The sequence below is a fragment of the Galeopterus variegatus genome, unplaced genomic scaffold, assembly GCF_000696425.1.
Source record: "Galeopterus variegatus unplaced genomic scaffold, G_variegatus-3.0.2 Scaffold1977, whole genome shotgun sequence".
NCBI lineage: Eukaryota > Metazoa > Chordata > Mammalia > Dermoptera > Cynocephalidae > Galeopterus > Galeopterus variegatus.
Window position 1 is genome coordinate 318,584 of NW_007728088.1, and position 18,286 is coordinate 336,869.

At 37.8% G+C, this 18,286-nt stretch overlaps 1 long non-coding RNA gene across 1 annotated transcript; it reads left to right on the forward strand.

The window, feature by feature from the left end:
• Positions 1–1,801: 1,801 nt before the first annotated feature.
• On the forward strand, positions 1,802–13,725 carry LOC103596303. The gene is made up of 3 exons (XR_551039.1): positions 1,802–1,887; positions 5,728–5,782; positions 13,650–13,725. It is a non-coding gene; the product is annotated as an uncharacterized LOC103596303 (long non-coding RNA).
• Positions 13,726–18,286: the final 4,561 nt, after the last annotated feature.

The following is an 18,286-nucleotide window of genomic DNA, read 5'->3' on the forward strand; positions in this document are numbered from 1 at the left end:
TGGCAGCTGCCATGTCCACGTGCTTTGAGCTTCGAACCATCTGTCGCGAGAATTCGATGTAAACACACCAGTCTCACTGTCCTCCGGCTCCCAATCCGAGACGCTCGGCTGAGGGGGACAGGAGTCTGGAGCATGTTGCTTTTTTTTGACAAAGCTACGAAGGTGCTGTCTGCAAAGAAAATAGACATGTTCATAGTTCCTCCCCACTTGCCTGCGTTCGCAACCGAACCTGACACGTCGGCTTCACCCGAACATACATAGTGTTGTGTTTTACCTCCAGTCCCAGCGGATTGGATAAATTTAGGATGCGGGTCCGCCTCTTTACTACTTGCTGGTTGGCGAAGCTGACCTCCAAGGGCGGTGCCCGGCCACAGCCAGTTTGCTTCTGGGATTGGCTACAGGGGTGGTTCCGCTGAGGCGTGGTAGGAAGTGGAAGCCGTCAATCAAGAGGGGAGACTCCAAACAGTGAGCCTTGGGCTGGAGAACAGCGTTTACCGGCGGGGCGGCCGGTGAGAGGGCTGGCGGGGCTGTGGCTTTGGGGAGGCTTGGGGACGATGAGGGTCAGGCAGCATGAGGGGACTGGGTTTGGCTGGCAGGAGTTTGACGGGGGAGGGTTGTCGAGACTGGAGGAGGAGGGGGAAGGGCAAGGGGCCAGAGGGCGGCCGGGGGCAGCGGTGGCTTCGCGTTGGAGGTTAAGTGGGTAGCGCTGTGCGAGTGTCTTTCAGGAGAGTGGGGCCTGAGGGACTGGCGAGGGTCGCCTTCAGCAGGCAGGGCCCTTAAGGGACAGGGCTTGGGAGACTGGTTCGGGAAAGAGGGCGGAATAGAAATGAGAGGGCTGAAGGGCTGGAGGTAAAGGTACCCCCCCTGAGGAAGGGGTAGCTGGGCTAGCTGGGGCCAAGGGTGTTATGGTTGTAGGAACTGGGGCTCATCAGTTCAGCAGTTTTCAAATAAGCTGATAAAATGCTCCCTACTTAGAAGTGATGGTTTTAGGTGCTTTCATGATTAGTTCTAGGTTGTGGGCTTTCCTGAGCCTTGTAGGAGATGTTTAATATTGTTGTCAGTCCTCTTTTAAACTTTTAAACCAAGTAGACTCCATGCTCTTAAAACCTCCTCAGTGATTCAGAGGCTCATTAAACATTCAAGGATCAGGATTTAGTGATGTGATGGGAAAGGATAAGGGCTTTCTAACATCATGTAAGTTTATGTTACTTGTTTGTTTAGACTCCGGTGATTAGGTTACAGTAGCAGGGGATTAGAAATATGATTTATAAAGAGGTAGGATGTAACAAAAAATTGTTGCCATGTAGTCTTACTGGTAGATTCTGACAGGTTTGGTTGGAAGATAGAATGGTGTTGTGTCACAGTTCTATTTGATCTTGAAACATTGTACCATGTGTATTTTCACTATCTCCACATAAAATTTCAGTAAATTCTTTAATTTTGTTTCATAGAGGTAGTGCATTTGACTTTCTAAGTGACCCTTTGCTGTATGTCCCATCCCATGATCTGGTTCTCTCACCTTTCTAATTTAACAGCAAATGAAACGGTCCAGCAAGAGTCTTAACTGGTTTGTGGTTCTGAAGCCTGGTTCTATATAAAAAAAACCTCGTGATAATATGAAAAATTTAAAAATATACTTCTTTCTCTTTTCCCTTTCTGATAACACAGGTATTGCTGGGAAAGTTTCTTACGTTTTAGGCATTTTTGTCAAGGGATCTGTAGTGAGTAACCATAAGCCTTCCTCCCTACCTGCAACAATAATGCATTGTTTTTTCTGTATGTTTTTGTTCTGGAAACAGGTTTTATGCATGAAGCTATGGCTACAGATTCCCCTAGAAGACCCAGTCGTTGTACTGGTGGAGTTGTGGTTCGCCCTCAGGCTGTCACGTAAGCACATTTCAGATAAGCCCAATAGCTGAAGAAAAGATTACTCAGAATGATAATATTCAGGTGTTGGAAAATAGCTTCCCCAATGAACCATTTATAACTCTATTCTCTGAGCCATGTTTGGGAGGTGGAACTTGCAAACTTCACCTTAACCACTGTTGTTATTTTGATATACATCTTTTTAGACTCTTACTCTATTTATAAAAGTTTAGGAAGATTTTTAAACAAAAATGGTGTCATATTCTATATTTTACTTTTTTCACTTAAGGTAGCATTACAATATTTCCATTTGACTACATTTTTTGTCAAGAATATGTTTAACCATAATCATACCTTTCTTTTTTTTTTTTTTTAAAGATGACCGGTAAGGGGATCTTAACCCTTGACTTGGTGTTGTCAGCACCACGCTCAGCCAGTGAGCGAACCGGCCATCCCTATATGGGATCCGAACCCGGGGCCTTGGTGTTATCAGCACCGCACTCTACCGAGTGAGCCACCGTCCGGCCCTCAGGTTTTCTTTTTGAACAGCGCTTACTTTTGTAAAAATCTTTTTAATTTTGGCTTTACAAGATGAATGAATCTCATTGCCAAGACCAAATAAAAGGAATAATTGGAGGCTTAAGTTGATGTATTCAGCACATTTATGAGTACGTGAAGAGCACTATGCTATATTCTGAAGAGCACTGTGCCAAATCTTGAAGAGCGGTGTTTTTCAAACTCCAGGTTTAACACATTAGTGGGTCTTTAAATCTATTTAGTGAGTCAGGACCAGTATTTTAAAAAGTGGAATAGAATATAATAGAAAATATAGTTAGGAATTAGTCTTGTTTTGTGACATGCACACAGATATATTCACATGTATGTCTGTGTTTACTAGATTGTGATGTAAAATGTGTTTCTTATTTTAGGTCTCAGAAAGTTTCAAAGTAAGTGTCATAGAGAGTACGTTTTTAAATATTAGGTGTTCTTTGACAAAGGATATCTATACTTTCTAGGAGCTTTATTTATAATCCAGTGTGGTTTAAAGATATGTATACTTAAAATCAGTAAAAAAGAAAAGGTGCCAGCAAAACAGTATGAGAATTTAGAGGGAGTATTTCAGTGGGGTGAACAGAAGTTTTTGTTAAGAAGGTAACATAGTATATCTTTAAAGGCTGAATAGAATATAGACATTTAGAATCAAAGGTACATTTTAGGCAAAGTGAATGGAGTGAGCAGATGTGGGAAAGGCAAGCTATTTTTATATATGAAATGTAGTCTTGATATAGGGAAGTTGGCCTATTTAAAGTGGGTTGGGGTAGACAGTTACTACCCTTCAGTACCTGGCTACAGAGGTAAAACTTGTTTTCTGCCTTTTAAAATGCTGTTAGAGAGAATTGTAGAATTTTGGATTATTTCCATTGGGCGATTTAGCATGTAACAAAAGATTGCATTCTTAGACTAAGAAAAGTATATGCATAATAGGATATATATATATTTTTTTGGTGACTGGCTATTTGGGGATCTGAACCCTTGACCTTAATGTTATGACACCACACTCTAACCATAAAGACTTTTTTTTTTTTAGCTGGCTGGTAACAGGGATTGATCTCTGGACCTTGGTGATATCAGCACCACACTCTAACCAACAGAGCTAACCAGCCAGGCTGTAATATGATATTTTGCCATAATACTTCAATTTTTTCCTGCTACATTTCCCAGAAGTATATTTCTCTGCTAACCATGGACCGTGGCAACATGTTAAGCATATTATTACCTATGCGTTAGGTAGTATTTTAATCTTAATTTTACAGGTGAGAAAACCAAAGCAGAGAAAAATTAAGTTGTCCTTCTTAACAGCCAAGAGGGTAGTGGGGATCAAACCCTGAAGTTTGTCTCCAGAGTCTATATACTTACATGGTATTCTATGCTGCCTCACCATATGGCGTTCAAAATGTATAACATTTTAGGGCCAGCCCATGGCTAATTCATAAAAGATGACTGGTAAGGGGATCTTAACCCTTGACTTGGTGTTGTCAGCACCACGCTCTCCCAAGTGAGCTAACTGGCCATTCCTATATAGGGATCTGAACCCGTGGCCTTGGTGTTATCAGCACCACTCTCTCCCAAGTGAGCTAACTGGCCATTCCTATATAGGGATCTGAACCCGTGGCCTTGGTGTTATCAGCACCACTCTCTCCCAAGTGAGCCACGAGCTGGCCCTCCAGTCATCTTTTTAAAAAGAAAAATATTGCATTTTGTTGCAGTATATAATTTTAGTGTTTTTTTTAATCATTCATTTAGTGCTCTTTTAACAAATAATGCTTGATTGAGCATCTATTGCAGGCATAAGTACTAGCTTATAAATTCTGGTGATAACAACATAAATAATGAGAGATAGATTTCTTCCTGTAAATAATAAATATGTAAACAAGTAAATAAATAAAATAATTACAGGCTGTGATCTGTGCACAGTGTGCTATGATAGTGAATGAATGACAAGGGGTAGTATACATAATGCTGGCAGGGAAGGTCTCTCTGAGGAGGTGACATTTAAGCTGGAGATCTGAAAGGAAGGGAAGAGTATGGGAAGGAATCCAGTCAGAAAGAAAGATGGTGTGAAGGTCTTGATTCAAGGAAGAGCCTGGGGGCTGGCCGGTTTGATAAGTTGCTTAGAACACCACTTTGTAACACTAAGGTTAAGGGTTTGGATCCCCATGCTGGCCAGTTGCCAAAGAAGAGATTGGTGTATTCTAGCAATTGAAGTTGCATATGGCAGAAGCAGAGTAAATTAGGAGAGTTGCAAAAAAAATGAGGCTGGAGAGGTAAAAATCAGTGGTTTTTTTTGAGGACTACTCAATTTTTTTTTTTTTTTTTTTTTTTTTGGTAGTTGGCTGGTATGGGGATCCAAACCCTTGACCTTGGTGTTATCAGTACCATGCCCTACTGAGTGAACTAATTGGCAAGTCCTGGACTAATCAATTTTTGTAGGTCTTTAAGGCGTATTGCTTTTTTCTTTTTTTAAATGGGATTTAGGATAACTCATCTTATTTTCTCCTGAAACTAATTTGATTAAGTATTTTGAAGAAATTGTTTTTCTTCACTTGCTGTCATCCATATATTTTCCATTTAAAATATATTAATTTTGGCTGGCCAGTGCCTCACTTGGGAGAGTGTGGTGCTGATAACACCAAGGTGAAGGGATCAGGTCCCCATACTGGCCAGCTACCAGAAAAACAACAAAAAAATCCCCAAAATATATTAGTGTCCCTAATGTAATTTTTTCCCTTTTATACATTTTAATATTTTCCCGTGCCTTGTTTATGCCAAAAGTTTCGTGAGGATCTTGTTCTTTTTAGTCCTCCATTTATAGCACATTGTGAGGACTGTTTCATAACTTGTTCTAATGCCTGCACCTGCAGCAAAATGCAGACTCACTTTGTTACATATAGGTAAAGGAGAAGGTTCATAACCAATTTAAAGAGGACACTAAATACTGAGTCATCAGCAACAGTTTTTCCTGCTCTAAGTAGGGCATTGTTCTCTGACTCAAGAGGATAGTCCTGGCTTAGTCAGGTCTTCTGTCATCACTTCGTCAAATAGGAGTTAGAAGTTATCTCTATCAAATTAGGAGAGCATGACTTTTAAAAAGAGATAATATTTAAGTATATTAAAAGCTTATCTATATTTATAACATATACAAAGACTCATGAAACCAAAAATGAGTTAGCAGAATTATCAGGTGATAGGAGTCTTTCTTGTTTTTATGTAGTGAGTGACTTTATTAGGGTTGTAATAGAGCTTTTCCATGGTTGGTCTTAAGCCATCATGATAAATTTTATCCATTTCACCCTTTTCCAGAGAGCAGTCCTACATGGAAAGTGTTGTGACTTTTCTGCAGGATGTTGTGCCACAGGTAAGCATCTCTTTGTGATTTCAGAAATAGTAGGTTTTACTTTTGAACAGCAAGCTCTGAAATGTTTTGTTTTTTAAACTTGACACTTGTGTCAGCAACTTCAGAAAGACTTGATGTTTCAGCATCCTGAGTATTGGTAGGGTAGAACTACACCTGTTATTGTGTAGCTGTGCCTCAGTTTTGTGATGACAGTGACATAATTGTTATTGATTAGGACTTGCTCTCTTAAGAGGAATCAAGGTGAGTTAAAACTTGGGACTTGGGCCGGCCCGTGGCTCACTTGGTAGAGTGCGGTGCTAATAACACCAAGGCCACGGGTTCGGATCCCATATAGGGATGGCCGGTTAGCTCACTGGGTGAGCGTGGTGCTGACAACACCAAGTCAAGGGTTAAGATCCCGTTACCGGTCATCTTTTAAAAAAAAAAACTTGGGACTTTCTAGTTGGGTTCTATTTCAAAAATATTTCTTTTGTTCTAGTTGTGTTGCTTGTGTGAAGTAAGAAAAACAATATACGAGGTTGCTTCAATAAGGTCATGGAAAAATTTGTATTATCTCTTAATTCTATTCTTCCACGAACCTTTTGAAGTTCTCTTGTATATTCTGCACTTCATTAACTAGTTATTAACTAAATATTATGCCTGAGCATAAATCTACATCTCCTTCATGTTGAGCAGTATTTTTTTTTTTTTTAATTTTTCTTAAAAGATGACCGGTAAGGGGATCCTAACACTTGACTTGGTGTTGTCAGCACCACGCTCATCCAGTGAACTCACTGGCCATCCCTATATAAGGCCCCAAACCCATGGCCTTGGTGTTATCAGCACCGCACTCTCCCAGGTGAGCCATGGGCCGGCTCCTTGAGTAGTATTTTGTGCCAAGTAGGGTATGCCTTGTTACTCTAACTTACGTGAGATTAAGCCTTTTACTGTTCCCTTTGTATATATGTGAGAATAAAGAATGAGAACAGCAAACTTAACATAAGTATCACTTGGCACACTTGTTAAAAAATAGTAACAGTTTTGGGGCCAGCCCATGGCTCACTGGCTGAGCGTGGTGCTGACAACACCAAGTCAAGGGTTGAGATCCCCTTACTGGTCATCTTAAAAAAAAAAAAAATTTTTTTTTCAGGCTTCTTTCCCAGAGAGCCTGAATTTTCACACTTCTTTCCCAGAGAGTCTGATATAGTGAATTTGAGGTGGTATCCAGTAACTTGAATCTGTAGGAAGAATCTCAGGTGATTTTTGTGAAATGATAGCATTGCGAAGCTGTGTTGTAGTGGAACTACAGAAAGGAAAGGTTTTTTGTGTTTTCTCCTTATGGGTTGTCAGTCTTCCCTGACGGCCTTAGTATTTTACTGCAGTGTTCGAAAAGGAAATTCATATCTTGTAGTGGACAGCTACTACTAAACTAAAAAAAAAAAAAAAAAAGGACATTCATAGATTCAGTGTCCCAGCTTTTTTTAGTTTTTAGGGGACAGCTGGCAAGTATGGGGATCTGAACCCATGACCTTGGTGTTATAAGGCTGAGCTCTAACCAGCTGAGCGAATCAGCCATCCCAGTTACCTAGCTTTATGAGCGTGTCCTAGAAAAGTCTAAAATCCAGATTTTAGTTGAAATTAAAGAAAATGTATTAATGAAATAAGGGAAAGTACAAGGAATGTTGGTATTCCTTTATTATGTTCAGACATTTTAATTTTAATTTTATTTTATTTTTGGCAGCTGGCTGGTACAGGGATCGAACCCTGGACTGTAGTGTTATGCCCTAACCAACTGAGTTAACCTTTCAGCCCTGTTCAGTCATTTATAATGAAAATAGACCACAATAACAAGGTCTGTGGCACAAGTAAGGAAAAATACTTTCCTTTCTAGAGACACTCGGTTAATATGGGGAGTAAAATTGCTTGGAACAACCAGAGATTGTTAATAGCAACATATCAGTAAATGTTACACAAATGTGCAAACTGAATATTTAATTGCTAAGGGGATGCAGAGCAAAGAAAGAAGTGAGAGTCAGGTTCCAAAGGACATTAGAAGTAGCATTAATTGAAATGAATGGAAAGTTTGCGTATTTGATGTAGAAGGACACTTGCTAGCTGGATATGGTATGCAAGAGGACTGCTGTGACAGTAGAGCATCTTGTACTCTACACAGAGTGTCAGGCTGATAGAGCAATTGGGGGCTGAAATCCAGTTTGTTCCTCTTTGAGGTCTTGAGCCCTGGTTTGATGCTATAGTTCCATGGAAGAGTCATTTAAAAATTTTTGTTATTTTTCTGCTCTTAGAGGCCCTCCCTCTTTATCAAATTTTTACAAAGATGTCTTTTTTTTGTTGTTTGTTCTGTTTTTTTTTTTTAAAAGATGACCGGTAAGGGGATCTCAACCCTTGGCTTGGTGTTGTCAGCACCACGCTCAGCCAGTGAGCAAACCGGCCATCCCTATATAGGATCCGAACCCGTGGCCTTGGTGTTATCAGCACCGCACTCTACGGAGTGAGCCACGGGCCGGCCTTGTTCTGTTTTGTTTTTGGCTGCTGGCCAGTACAGGATTTTTTTGTTTTTTTGTTTTTTGGGCAGCTGACCAGTACAGAGATTGAACCCTGGACCTTGGTGTTATCAGTACCATGTTCTAACCAACTGAACTAACTGGCCAGCCCCAAAGGCCCCTTTTGTGCTAGTATGAAACCTACATAGCAAGTGGTTTTTGTTAGCTGGAGGAGAGAGACTGGGGTTAGAATCTTTGAGAGAAAAGTTGGAGAGTTTGCTAGAGGAACAAGAACACTAGATTGAGTAATTTCTAGTAGATGGAAAATAGGAGGTTGCTAAAACTGATAGGATAAAGATAATGGAAATTTGTTTTATTTTTTTTAAAGATGACTGGTAAGGTGATCTTAACCCTTGACTTGGTGTTGTCAGCACCATGCTGTCCCAAGTGAGCTAACCGGCCATCCCAATATAGGGATCCGAACCCATGCTCTTGGTGTTGTCAGCACGACACTCTCCCAAGTGAGGTGCGGGCTGGCCCTAAAATAATGGAAATTAGAAGCTTAATTTAGTTTTTATGAATGTAGGTTAGACAGGAAATTAACAGGCTATTAATCTGCGCAAGTGGCTGTGAAGATTTGGATCAGCATAGGAACTATGAAAGTAAATGTTGTAGGCATGGATCTAAGAAGTAGAATATTTATTCAGTAAGTTTATGTTGTTTGTCCCCTGTATGAAAGTCATTATTCTAGTTACTGTGGGAAGAAAGCAGAAATTTCAGCAGCAAGCATTTACTTGAGCTCCCACTGTGGATCAGGCACAACCTGAGCTAAGTTGAGGGGATGCTTGATGCCAGTCTGTAGGCTTCATGGTTTACTGCAGGGGACTGCAAACTTTTTCTGTAAATGGCTAGATAAGTTTTACACTTTATGGAATCTCTATTTCGACTACTCAGTACTGCTGTTTATGGAAAGGAATGGAGGTGGCTATATTCCAATAAAACTTTATGAATATAGATGATGGGCGAGATTTGGTGACCCACGGTCTATAGTAAAATTAATATACAGCTGAAATACATGGCTAAATGGAAGTACCATAATAAAGGTAAAACAAAGTGCTGTGGTAACATAGTAGAAGGAAAATTAAGTTCAGTTGGGGGATATCAAAGAAGGCTTAATAAATGAGATGCCATTTGAATTGAGGTTGAGGGCAGAATAAAATCTAACACTGATAAATTGAGTGGGATTGTGATGGGGATCATAGTAGGCATTTACTTTATTTGGCAGAGAAATTATAACAACATTTTGCACATTGGACTTAGGGTAGCTTAGTGATTAAGAGCACAGACTTTGATATGAGATCTGGGTTTATATTTGTGCTCTATGTCTTACTAGCTCTGGACAAGTTACTGGACCTTTCTAAACATTAGTGCCCTTAAGTGTTAAATGTGCTTAATCATCGTATTTATCATAGTTTTTTTTTTGTTTGTTTGTTTTTAGGTGGCTCGCCGGTACAGGGATCGAACCCTGGTCCTTGGTGTTATCAGCACCATGCTCTAACCAACTGAGCTAACTGGCCAGCCTATGAGTTTGTTTTGAGGCATAAAGGATGTCATGTATATGAAGCATAAAATAAAGTAAAGCAAATATTAAGTAGTCTCACAGGGAGACTGAGGAGACTAGAGATTCAGAGCCAGAGATGTATATTTATGGTTTACAATCAGTAGTCAAAATATTTAGATGAGCTGAACACATTATAATTTCTAATTGTAGTAGTGGGACATAATCACTTTAGGAGCTACTGAACTTATTTTGCTTAGGAGAGCAATAATGGGAGTAACTTTTTGTTACATTACACATTTTCTTTCCTGTTTGGTTGACATGAGAACAATGCTTTCTAACATTTTTTCCACATGTTATTCAGAATCCCACATTGGTACTTTGCAGTCATATATTGGGAAATGATATTTTCTGCTGATGTTATGTTCCAACTCCTCTATTCTGGGAATCATCAAATTCATGGAGCCTAGAAATTATTCTGTGGGTCTGCAAATACCCCCCAAAGAGAAAATGTGTTGTTGGACTGGATAGCAGCTTCTTTGGTTATCGCCCATTGAGTTAATTATAGTTGTGTTCCACTGATAGCATTGATGGCTGGAAGGAGCCCTTAGCTGTGCTCTTTGATCTAATAATTCCACTCATGAAAATTTATTTTTAAAAAATAATTTCTTTTTTTTTTTTGGTGGCTGACTGTCATAGAGATATGAACCCTTAACCTTGGTGTTACAAGGCGGTGCTCTAACCAACTGAGCTAACTGGCCAGACCCCAAAAGCTAATTCAACAAAGAAAAAATTAAAGCTCAAAACTTTTCAGTGTGTGAAATTTTCACATTTTCAGTGTAAAAAATTTTAGCCAGCCTAAATATCAGTAACAGTCAAGCAAATGATGATACATCATGGTCCGTATAAAATAATTTTCTGTAATTAAAAATTATACTTTTGACAATAGCACACTATGGAAGTTATTTTCTGTACAGTTGAAAAATAAGACAGCATACAGAATGATAGCTAGAGTGACTATAGTTACGTTTTATAAAAGCCCAAAATAACCTTGTGCTTATGAGTGTGTGTATTATGTGTGTTAGAAAACAGATAAGGTATAAAAGAAGTAAATCTTGTCAGTAATGGGATGAAAGTTTTGACTCTAAGAGGGCTAGAAGAGTTGTATCTTGCTTGAAGAGGAAGGGCTTGTAATCAGTGCTAGGGAAATTAAAAAATTCCTTGTGGCAGTACACTGACCTCCATAAAGACAGAAAGTGAATATTGGATGGGTACTGGGTGAGTCTGTGTCTCACTGAGAATAAAACATCTAAACAAATGCAAAGGAGATCATAAGAAGTTGAGAGTCAGAATGACTTCGCATGCCTTCTTTGTGCAAACCTACAGGAAGGCACACAAGAAGTAGCATTCGGGTCAACTTCGCAGAATTTTCTCTCAAAAATGCTTAATAAAAAAGAATAACATGTCTGCTATGGAGAAAGGAAAACTTGAAGACATAGTAAAAGCATATAGGCCTCATTATGAAAGCCTTATTTCCTCATAGGGAAAGCAAAAAGAGGTTCAAGAATCCCAATACATTGAAAGGCCTCCTTTGACTTTGCTTTGTTCTGCATATCACCCAGAGGAGTCAAAGCAGACCATCATGAAGATGTTGGAACTGAGAGAATGTTGAATAATGCTGCAGATGATAAGCAGTCTTTGAAAGCAAGTGAGCTGAGATACAGGGTACCCTTCAATCTTTATTAAAGAAAGAAATCTGCTGGGCTGTGCTTAGAGTGGCACAGGCCCCAGGGCTGCCCTGAAAATGGTGGACAGCACCAGGTGTGGGGGTGGTAGAGCTTCTATAGTGCTCCAAGGGCTGGCTGATACCATCAAGGAGGTCATTATGCTAATGTGGATGGGGTGGAGAACTGCGTCCTTGTAGAAGCAAAAGGGGTTTCTGTTTAAGTCAGGAGGCTTCTAAAGGGAAGCAGGGAGTGGAAGGGAGGAGGTGGGTGGCGCCATTTTGTACTTGGGCTTGTCTAAAGTGGCGCTGGTTATGTTGCAGATCTATTAGTCTTATAAAATGTTTTTTAATCTGAAGAAAATTTTGAAAAGGTTACTGCTATACCAGGTTAAAGGAAAGTCTGACATAGGAAAAAAAGAAGTTCTGCTAAATGCAAAGTGGTATCCTGGATTGGATTCTGGAGCAGAGAAAGGACATTAGCAGAAAAACCTGTGAAATCCAAGTCTGGGATTTAATTAATAGTAACACACCAATATTAGTTTTGCAGTTTGGACAAATGCACCATAATGTAAGATTTGATTAGATTAGATGATTAACATTAGGGGAAACTGGGTGAGGAGTAGAATGACAACTCTCTGTATATTTAATAATCTAAGTATTATTAATATTATTATCATTAATAATAATATTAATGTTATTTAATAATCTAAAATTATTCCAAAATAAGAATGTTTATTTTTTAAAAAGAGTTTTCAAGGATAAAAAGAACAAGACAGACCTAGGAAGAAGATAAGAATGAGGTGGTTGAAGATAAAGTTGATGAATTAGTTGGTTCCAGTGCAGAGTTTTTCTTTTCCAAGGCAGTTAACTGCCCCTGTACATATCTCATTGTATTTTAGGTTTCTGTCAGCTGGCCATTATGGGGATCCAATTCTGTGACCTCGGTGTTACCAGCCCCACACTCTCCCACGCGAGCTAACCAGCCATCCTGGATTCTACAAATTGTTTTTAAAAAAAGACGATTGAAGATCTGGCTGTTTAGCTCAATTGAGACAGCATGGTGCTGATAACACAAACAAACAAAACAAAATAGAAAAAAGATAATTGAAATTGTATGGATGTGTAAGGTAATTTTTTTATATAGTATACCTAGTAGTAAAGTAAACCTGGCTTTTCATGGCTATTTTCAAAGCCATTAACCTTGTATAGTATGGGTGCTGTAAAGTGGCATGGAAATTTATAGCAGGTCCTATGTAACAAATTACATGTGGGATGATAGTTTTTGTATGCTTTTGATGCAGCTTACATTAAATAATTGTTCTTCAAATTGATTATCACTTTATAATTGCAAAAAAAAAGTTGTAGCCATTTTGTTGATATTCTGAATGCTCCTAAGTATATATTATCTTTAAAAATTTTAAAATAAAAACGTGTTTTTATGGAGAGGTGACATCTGAGTACTAAGGGATATTGTTGACACTTCATGGCTGTTAATGCTTATCTTTGTGACCCTTCCAGGCTTCCAGGAATTAACTGATAAGTTGGTTCTGGAAGCCAGATAAGGGACTGAAAAACTAATACTCTTGAAAAGTGTAGGTGGAGTGTATTTGCCTGATCACTAACACCTAGAAACAAACAGATAAGTTTTATTTATTTCCTAAGCCTTCTTATTTGTTGACAATATAGGGGATGATTTAGTTTTTTGTGTGCCTTCCAATTATAGTGATACTTCATAAATGACTGTGATCATTGTACTTTAGGTTTCCGTGAGTCTCTTTTTTTTTTTTTTTGAGGCTGGCCATTATGGGAATCTAAACCTATAACCTTGGTGTTACCAGCACTACACTCTCCCAAGTGAGATAACTGACCACCCCGGTTTCTACAAGTCTTTAATAGGTTAAAAATGTCTTTGACCAAGGTTATCAGACCCCTGGATAACATTCTTTGGAAGTAATGATGTTTCAAAATGTGCTAGTTACCAAGATTTAGGGTTGGTGAAGTAGGAGAGGATTAGGGTTGGCTTTATTTAAGTCACTCTTTTGAACATCAGTAATATTAGACCTGTAAAATATTTTTATTCAAATGTTTCTGTTTACTATGCAGGCTTACAGTGGAACACCTCCAACAGAAGAAAAGGAGAAAATAGTCTGGGTCAGATTTGAAAATGCAGATTTGAATGGTATGGTTTTAACTTTTTTGGGACACATGAATTAAATGTTTGGGGTGGATCTGATTCCAAAAAGAGAACTTTAGTCAGATTCCTTTTTCTTATAGTAACTTTTTAGTTTTCAAAATAAATTCATTTTTAATTAAAAAGGTAACATAACCATACTACAGAAACTTTTTCAGAACTAGTATAGTGTACAGCTTCTTAAAATAACTGTAACAGTGTGTAGCATTAAACTTTAAGTGCATTAAAATTTTTTTAGAAAAGAAGTTATTAATTCAAGTTTGGTCAGTTGTATAGGATTTATAATTGTAAAGTAATCATTAGTTTTGAACTTTCTAGACTTTAAAATTATTTCTTTCTGAACAGAATTTATGCTAGCTCAAGGCCTGTTTGTTCTCAGATATTTCCCACTGCTCTTTTTCATCCTCTCTTGCAAGGGGGCTACTATGTCTGTTGTCTTCTTGCTGAGTTTGGGAGGCACTGATGAGAAATTGAACTGGAAGGTGGGACAAAGGGAAGAATGTTATTTCCTCTCCCTCCTTCTGTCAGCAGCTGCATTTCCTCCATGGTTCTAGTTTCACCTGGGCAATCCAAATGGCATTCCACTTTCTGCCAGGTGACCCACCACCCTGTACTCCTCTCTTTGTCTCCTTAGCCTAAGGGTAGCAATGCCTTCCTGCTGTTTGCTAATCGAAAATGGTTCCTTGTTTGGCATCTCAGCTGTTCCATAACCTGTGTAACTAGTTGTCTGCTTTAAATTCCCTACTCTAAATACACTGAGTTGTTTTCATTTTCTAGTTGGACATTGAATGATATCATACTCTTGAGTCTTTATCTCCTCTATGATCTTTTGTTTGTTTCTAATTTTTTTATTATGTTAAAATAGACATAACATAAAATTTACCATCTTAACCATTTTAATTAATTAATTTTTTTCAATGAATAGATGAATTTTTAATTTACTAACCAGAATTTCCCCCAAAATTGGTTTTTGTATATTATTGCAGCTACTTATTTCTCTTAGAATTTTGTGTTTCTCCCTGTTAGATTCTCTAACATAAAAGTATTGTTTATCAAGAAATGTTGGGTTATTGGCAAACTGAGGGATTATTATGTATTTGTTTTTTTAATGAAAAGTAATTGATTAAACATTTATGGGGTAAAGAGTCACATATCAATACCTGTGTACAGTGTGTGATGATCAAACCAGGATAATTAGCATGTTCATCACTACAAAAGGTAATCATTTCTTTTGTCCATTAACCAATTTCCCACTATCCCCCCTCCCTTCTCTTACCTCTAATAACCACAGCTTTGTTCTCCTGAAATATTGTGATTCTTGTTCTTTCCTTTCTACCACCCTCTCTCCTTCTCTTCTTTCCCTTACCTCCTGTCCCTCCCCTCCCTTTCCTTCCTTTCTTTTCTTTTCTTTTGCTCCCACTTATGAGTGAGGACATGTGGTATTTCTCTTTCTGTGCCTGGCTTGTTTCACTTAACATAATTTTCTCCAGGTTCATCCATGTTGGTACAAGAGGCAGAATTTCATTCTTTTTTTTTATGACCGAGTAGTATTCCATTGTGTTTATATACCACATTTTCCTTATCCAGTTGTCTGTCGGTGAACATTTAGGTTGGTTCTGTAGCTGGCTATTGTAAATAGAGCTGGGATAAACAGGGGAGTGCAGGTGTCCCTTCGATATGATGATTTCTATTCATTTGGGTATATACCCAGTAGTGGGATTGCTGGATCATATGATAGTTCTATCTGTAGTTATTTGAGAAAACTTCATACTGTTTTCCATAAAGGCTGTACTAATTTACAGTCCCACCAACAGTGTAGGAGGGTTTCTCTTTCTCCACATCTTGTAAGCTTTTGTTATTCTCTTTTTGGTAACAGCCAGTCTAACTGGGGTGAAATATCTCAATGTGCTTTTGATTTGCATTTCCCTAATGATTAGTGATGCTGAGCATTTTTTTCATGTACCTGTTGGCTATTTGCATATCTTCCTTTGAAAAATGTCTATTCAGCTTCTTTTCCCATTTTTTAAATTGAATTATTATTATTTTTTTTACTGTTAAGTTGTTTGATTTCCTTGTATATTCTGGATATTAATCCCTTGTCAGATGTTTACTTTGCAAGTATGTAAATCCTCTCCCATCTCTGTTGGTTGTTTCCTTTGCTGTGCAGAAACTTTATTTTGATATAACCCCATTTGTTTATTTTTCCTGTTCCTGCCTGTGCTTTTGAGATCTTATTCATGAAGCCTTTGCCCAATCCCTCATCCTGAAATGTTTCCCCTATGTATTCTTCTAGAAGTTTTATAGTTTCAGGTCTTACTTTAAGTCTTTAATCCATTTTGGTGTATGGTGAGATGTATGGGGCTAGATTCATACTTGTACACACGGATATCTTGTATTCCCAGCACCATTTGGTGAAGAGGCTGTCCTTTCCCAGTGTATGTTCTTGGTGCCTTTGTTGAAGATCAGTTGGCTGTATATATGTGGGTTGATTTCTGGGGTCTCTGTTCTGTTCCATTGCCCCATGTGTCTGTTTTTATGCCAGTACAATGCAGTTTTGGTTACTATAGCTTTGTAATATACTTAGAAGTCAGGAAGTGTAATGCCTCTGGCTTTATTTTTTTTTTTTTTGCTCAGGATTGCTTTGGCTATTCAGGGTCTTTTGTTTTTCCATATGAATGTTAGGATTGTGTTTTCTCTTTTTAAAAGTTTTTAAAAAAATGTTATTTATATATTTTTATAACAAGGATATGCATATTTATTTCTTCAAATAACAAATACATAAACTGAATAACAGATGAATAACAAAATACTCTGTAGAAAGTGGGGCTTCAAATTTTCTCAAAAACTGGAGATGTAAAACATTAAAATTCACATATTTCATTTTATAATCTCTACAAATTATTCAAAATTGCTCTCTAAATTCTTCCAAAAGCATGCAAATATCAAATTACTTTCAACAGAGGAAGATGAATAAACTTTTCAGAGGCAAATTAATTTCTAAGCAAATCAACAAGTTCACTTAATAAAAAGAAAGAAGAGAAAATAAATATCTAAGAAGTGACATAAATTGCATAAAAAATAAAAAAAACAATATAAGCACAAGGGCACTTCAAAAAGTTAGTGGAAGAATAGAATAGAAACATAATGGAAAACTCTCCATAAACTTTTGTTGTTTATTATTTCAATTTCTTTCTTTCTTTTTTTTCTTAAAGAAAAGACCAAGATCATAGCAAACATGTTCTCTGACCACAATGACAGACGGAGATTTAGAAAACTCACAAATATGTGGAAATTAAACAACACTCTCCTAAATAAACAATGGGTAAAAAGAAAAATCAAAGGGAATGTAGAGATTACTTTGAGATAAAGATCAAAGTGCAACATTTAAAAAATTTATAGATGCAGGGCTCATGCAGTGTTTAGAGAAGAATTTATACTTGTAAACACCTGTATTTTTAAATAAGAAAAATCTCAAGTCAGTAATGTAAACTTCTATGTTAAGAAAATAGAAAAAGTAGAGCAAACTTAATTAAAAGCACATATGAGTAGGAAATAACAAAGATTATGACCAAAATGTATGAAATAGGGAATTAAAAATGATAGGGAAAATCAACAAAACCAAAAGTTTACTCTTTAAAAAAATCAACAAAATTTGCAAACCTTTATCTAGACTGACCAGGAAAAAAAGAGAGAAGACTAAAATTACTAAAATCAGAAATAAAGTAGGGGCATTATTACATTTTCACTATGGCTTTTTGTGGTGGTAGGATTTAGTTTCTTTCTCTTTCTTGTTTGCATTTTCGTTCTCCCAGTGGGTTTTGTTCTTTGTCGTGTATTCATGGTAGTGATTATCATTTTTTGGATTCCAGGTGCAGGACTTCCTTAAGGATTTTTGTAGGGCTGGTCACATGGTGGTGAACTTCCACAACTTTTCTGTGTCTGGAAAATACACTATTTTTCCCTCATTTCAAGGATAGCCTTGCTGGGTAATAATATTCTTGGCTGGCAGTTTTTTTCTTTTAATATTAAGTATATCGTCCCATTTTCTTCTGGCCTGTAGAGTTTCTGTGTAGAAGTCTGCTGTTAGTCTGATAGGGGCTCCCTTACAGGTGACTTGACACTTTTCTCTTGCTTCTTTTAAGATTCTCTCTTTGTTTTTGAGCTTTGCCAGTTTGCTTATAATGTGTCTTAGAGGTGATCTTTTTGGGTTGAATCTCTTTGGGGATCTTTGAGCTTCCTGGATCTGAAGGTCCATGTCTTTCCCTATACTTGGGAAGTATTCTGTTATTATTTCATTGAATTGTTTTTTTTTTGTTTTTTTATCTTGTCAATATACAATGTAGTTAGTTATTGTGTCCCATCACCGAAACCTCCCTCCCTCCTCCCTCTTCCCCCTCCCACCCAGGTGTGTCCCCTCCATTTTCTTGTTGTAAGAACTTCAAAAAAAAAGCTGTGGTTGTTATATCTTCCTCTCCCCCCCGCCCTGGTTTTTGTTGTTGTTGTTGTTTGTTTGTTTTTTGTGTGTGTGTGAGTGTGTGTGTGTGTGTGT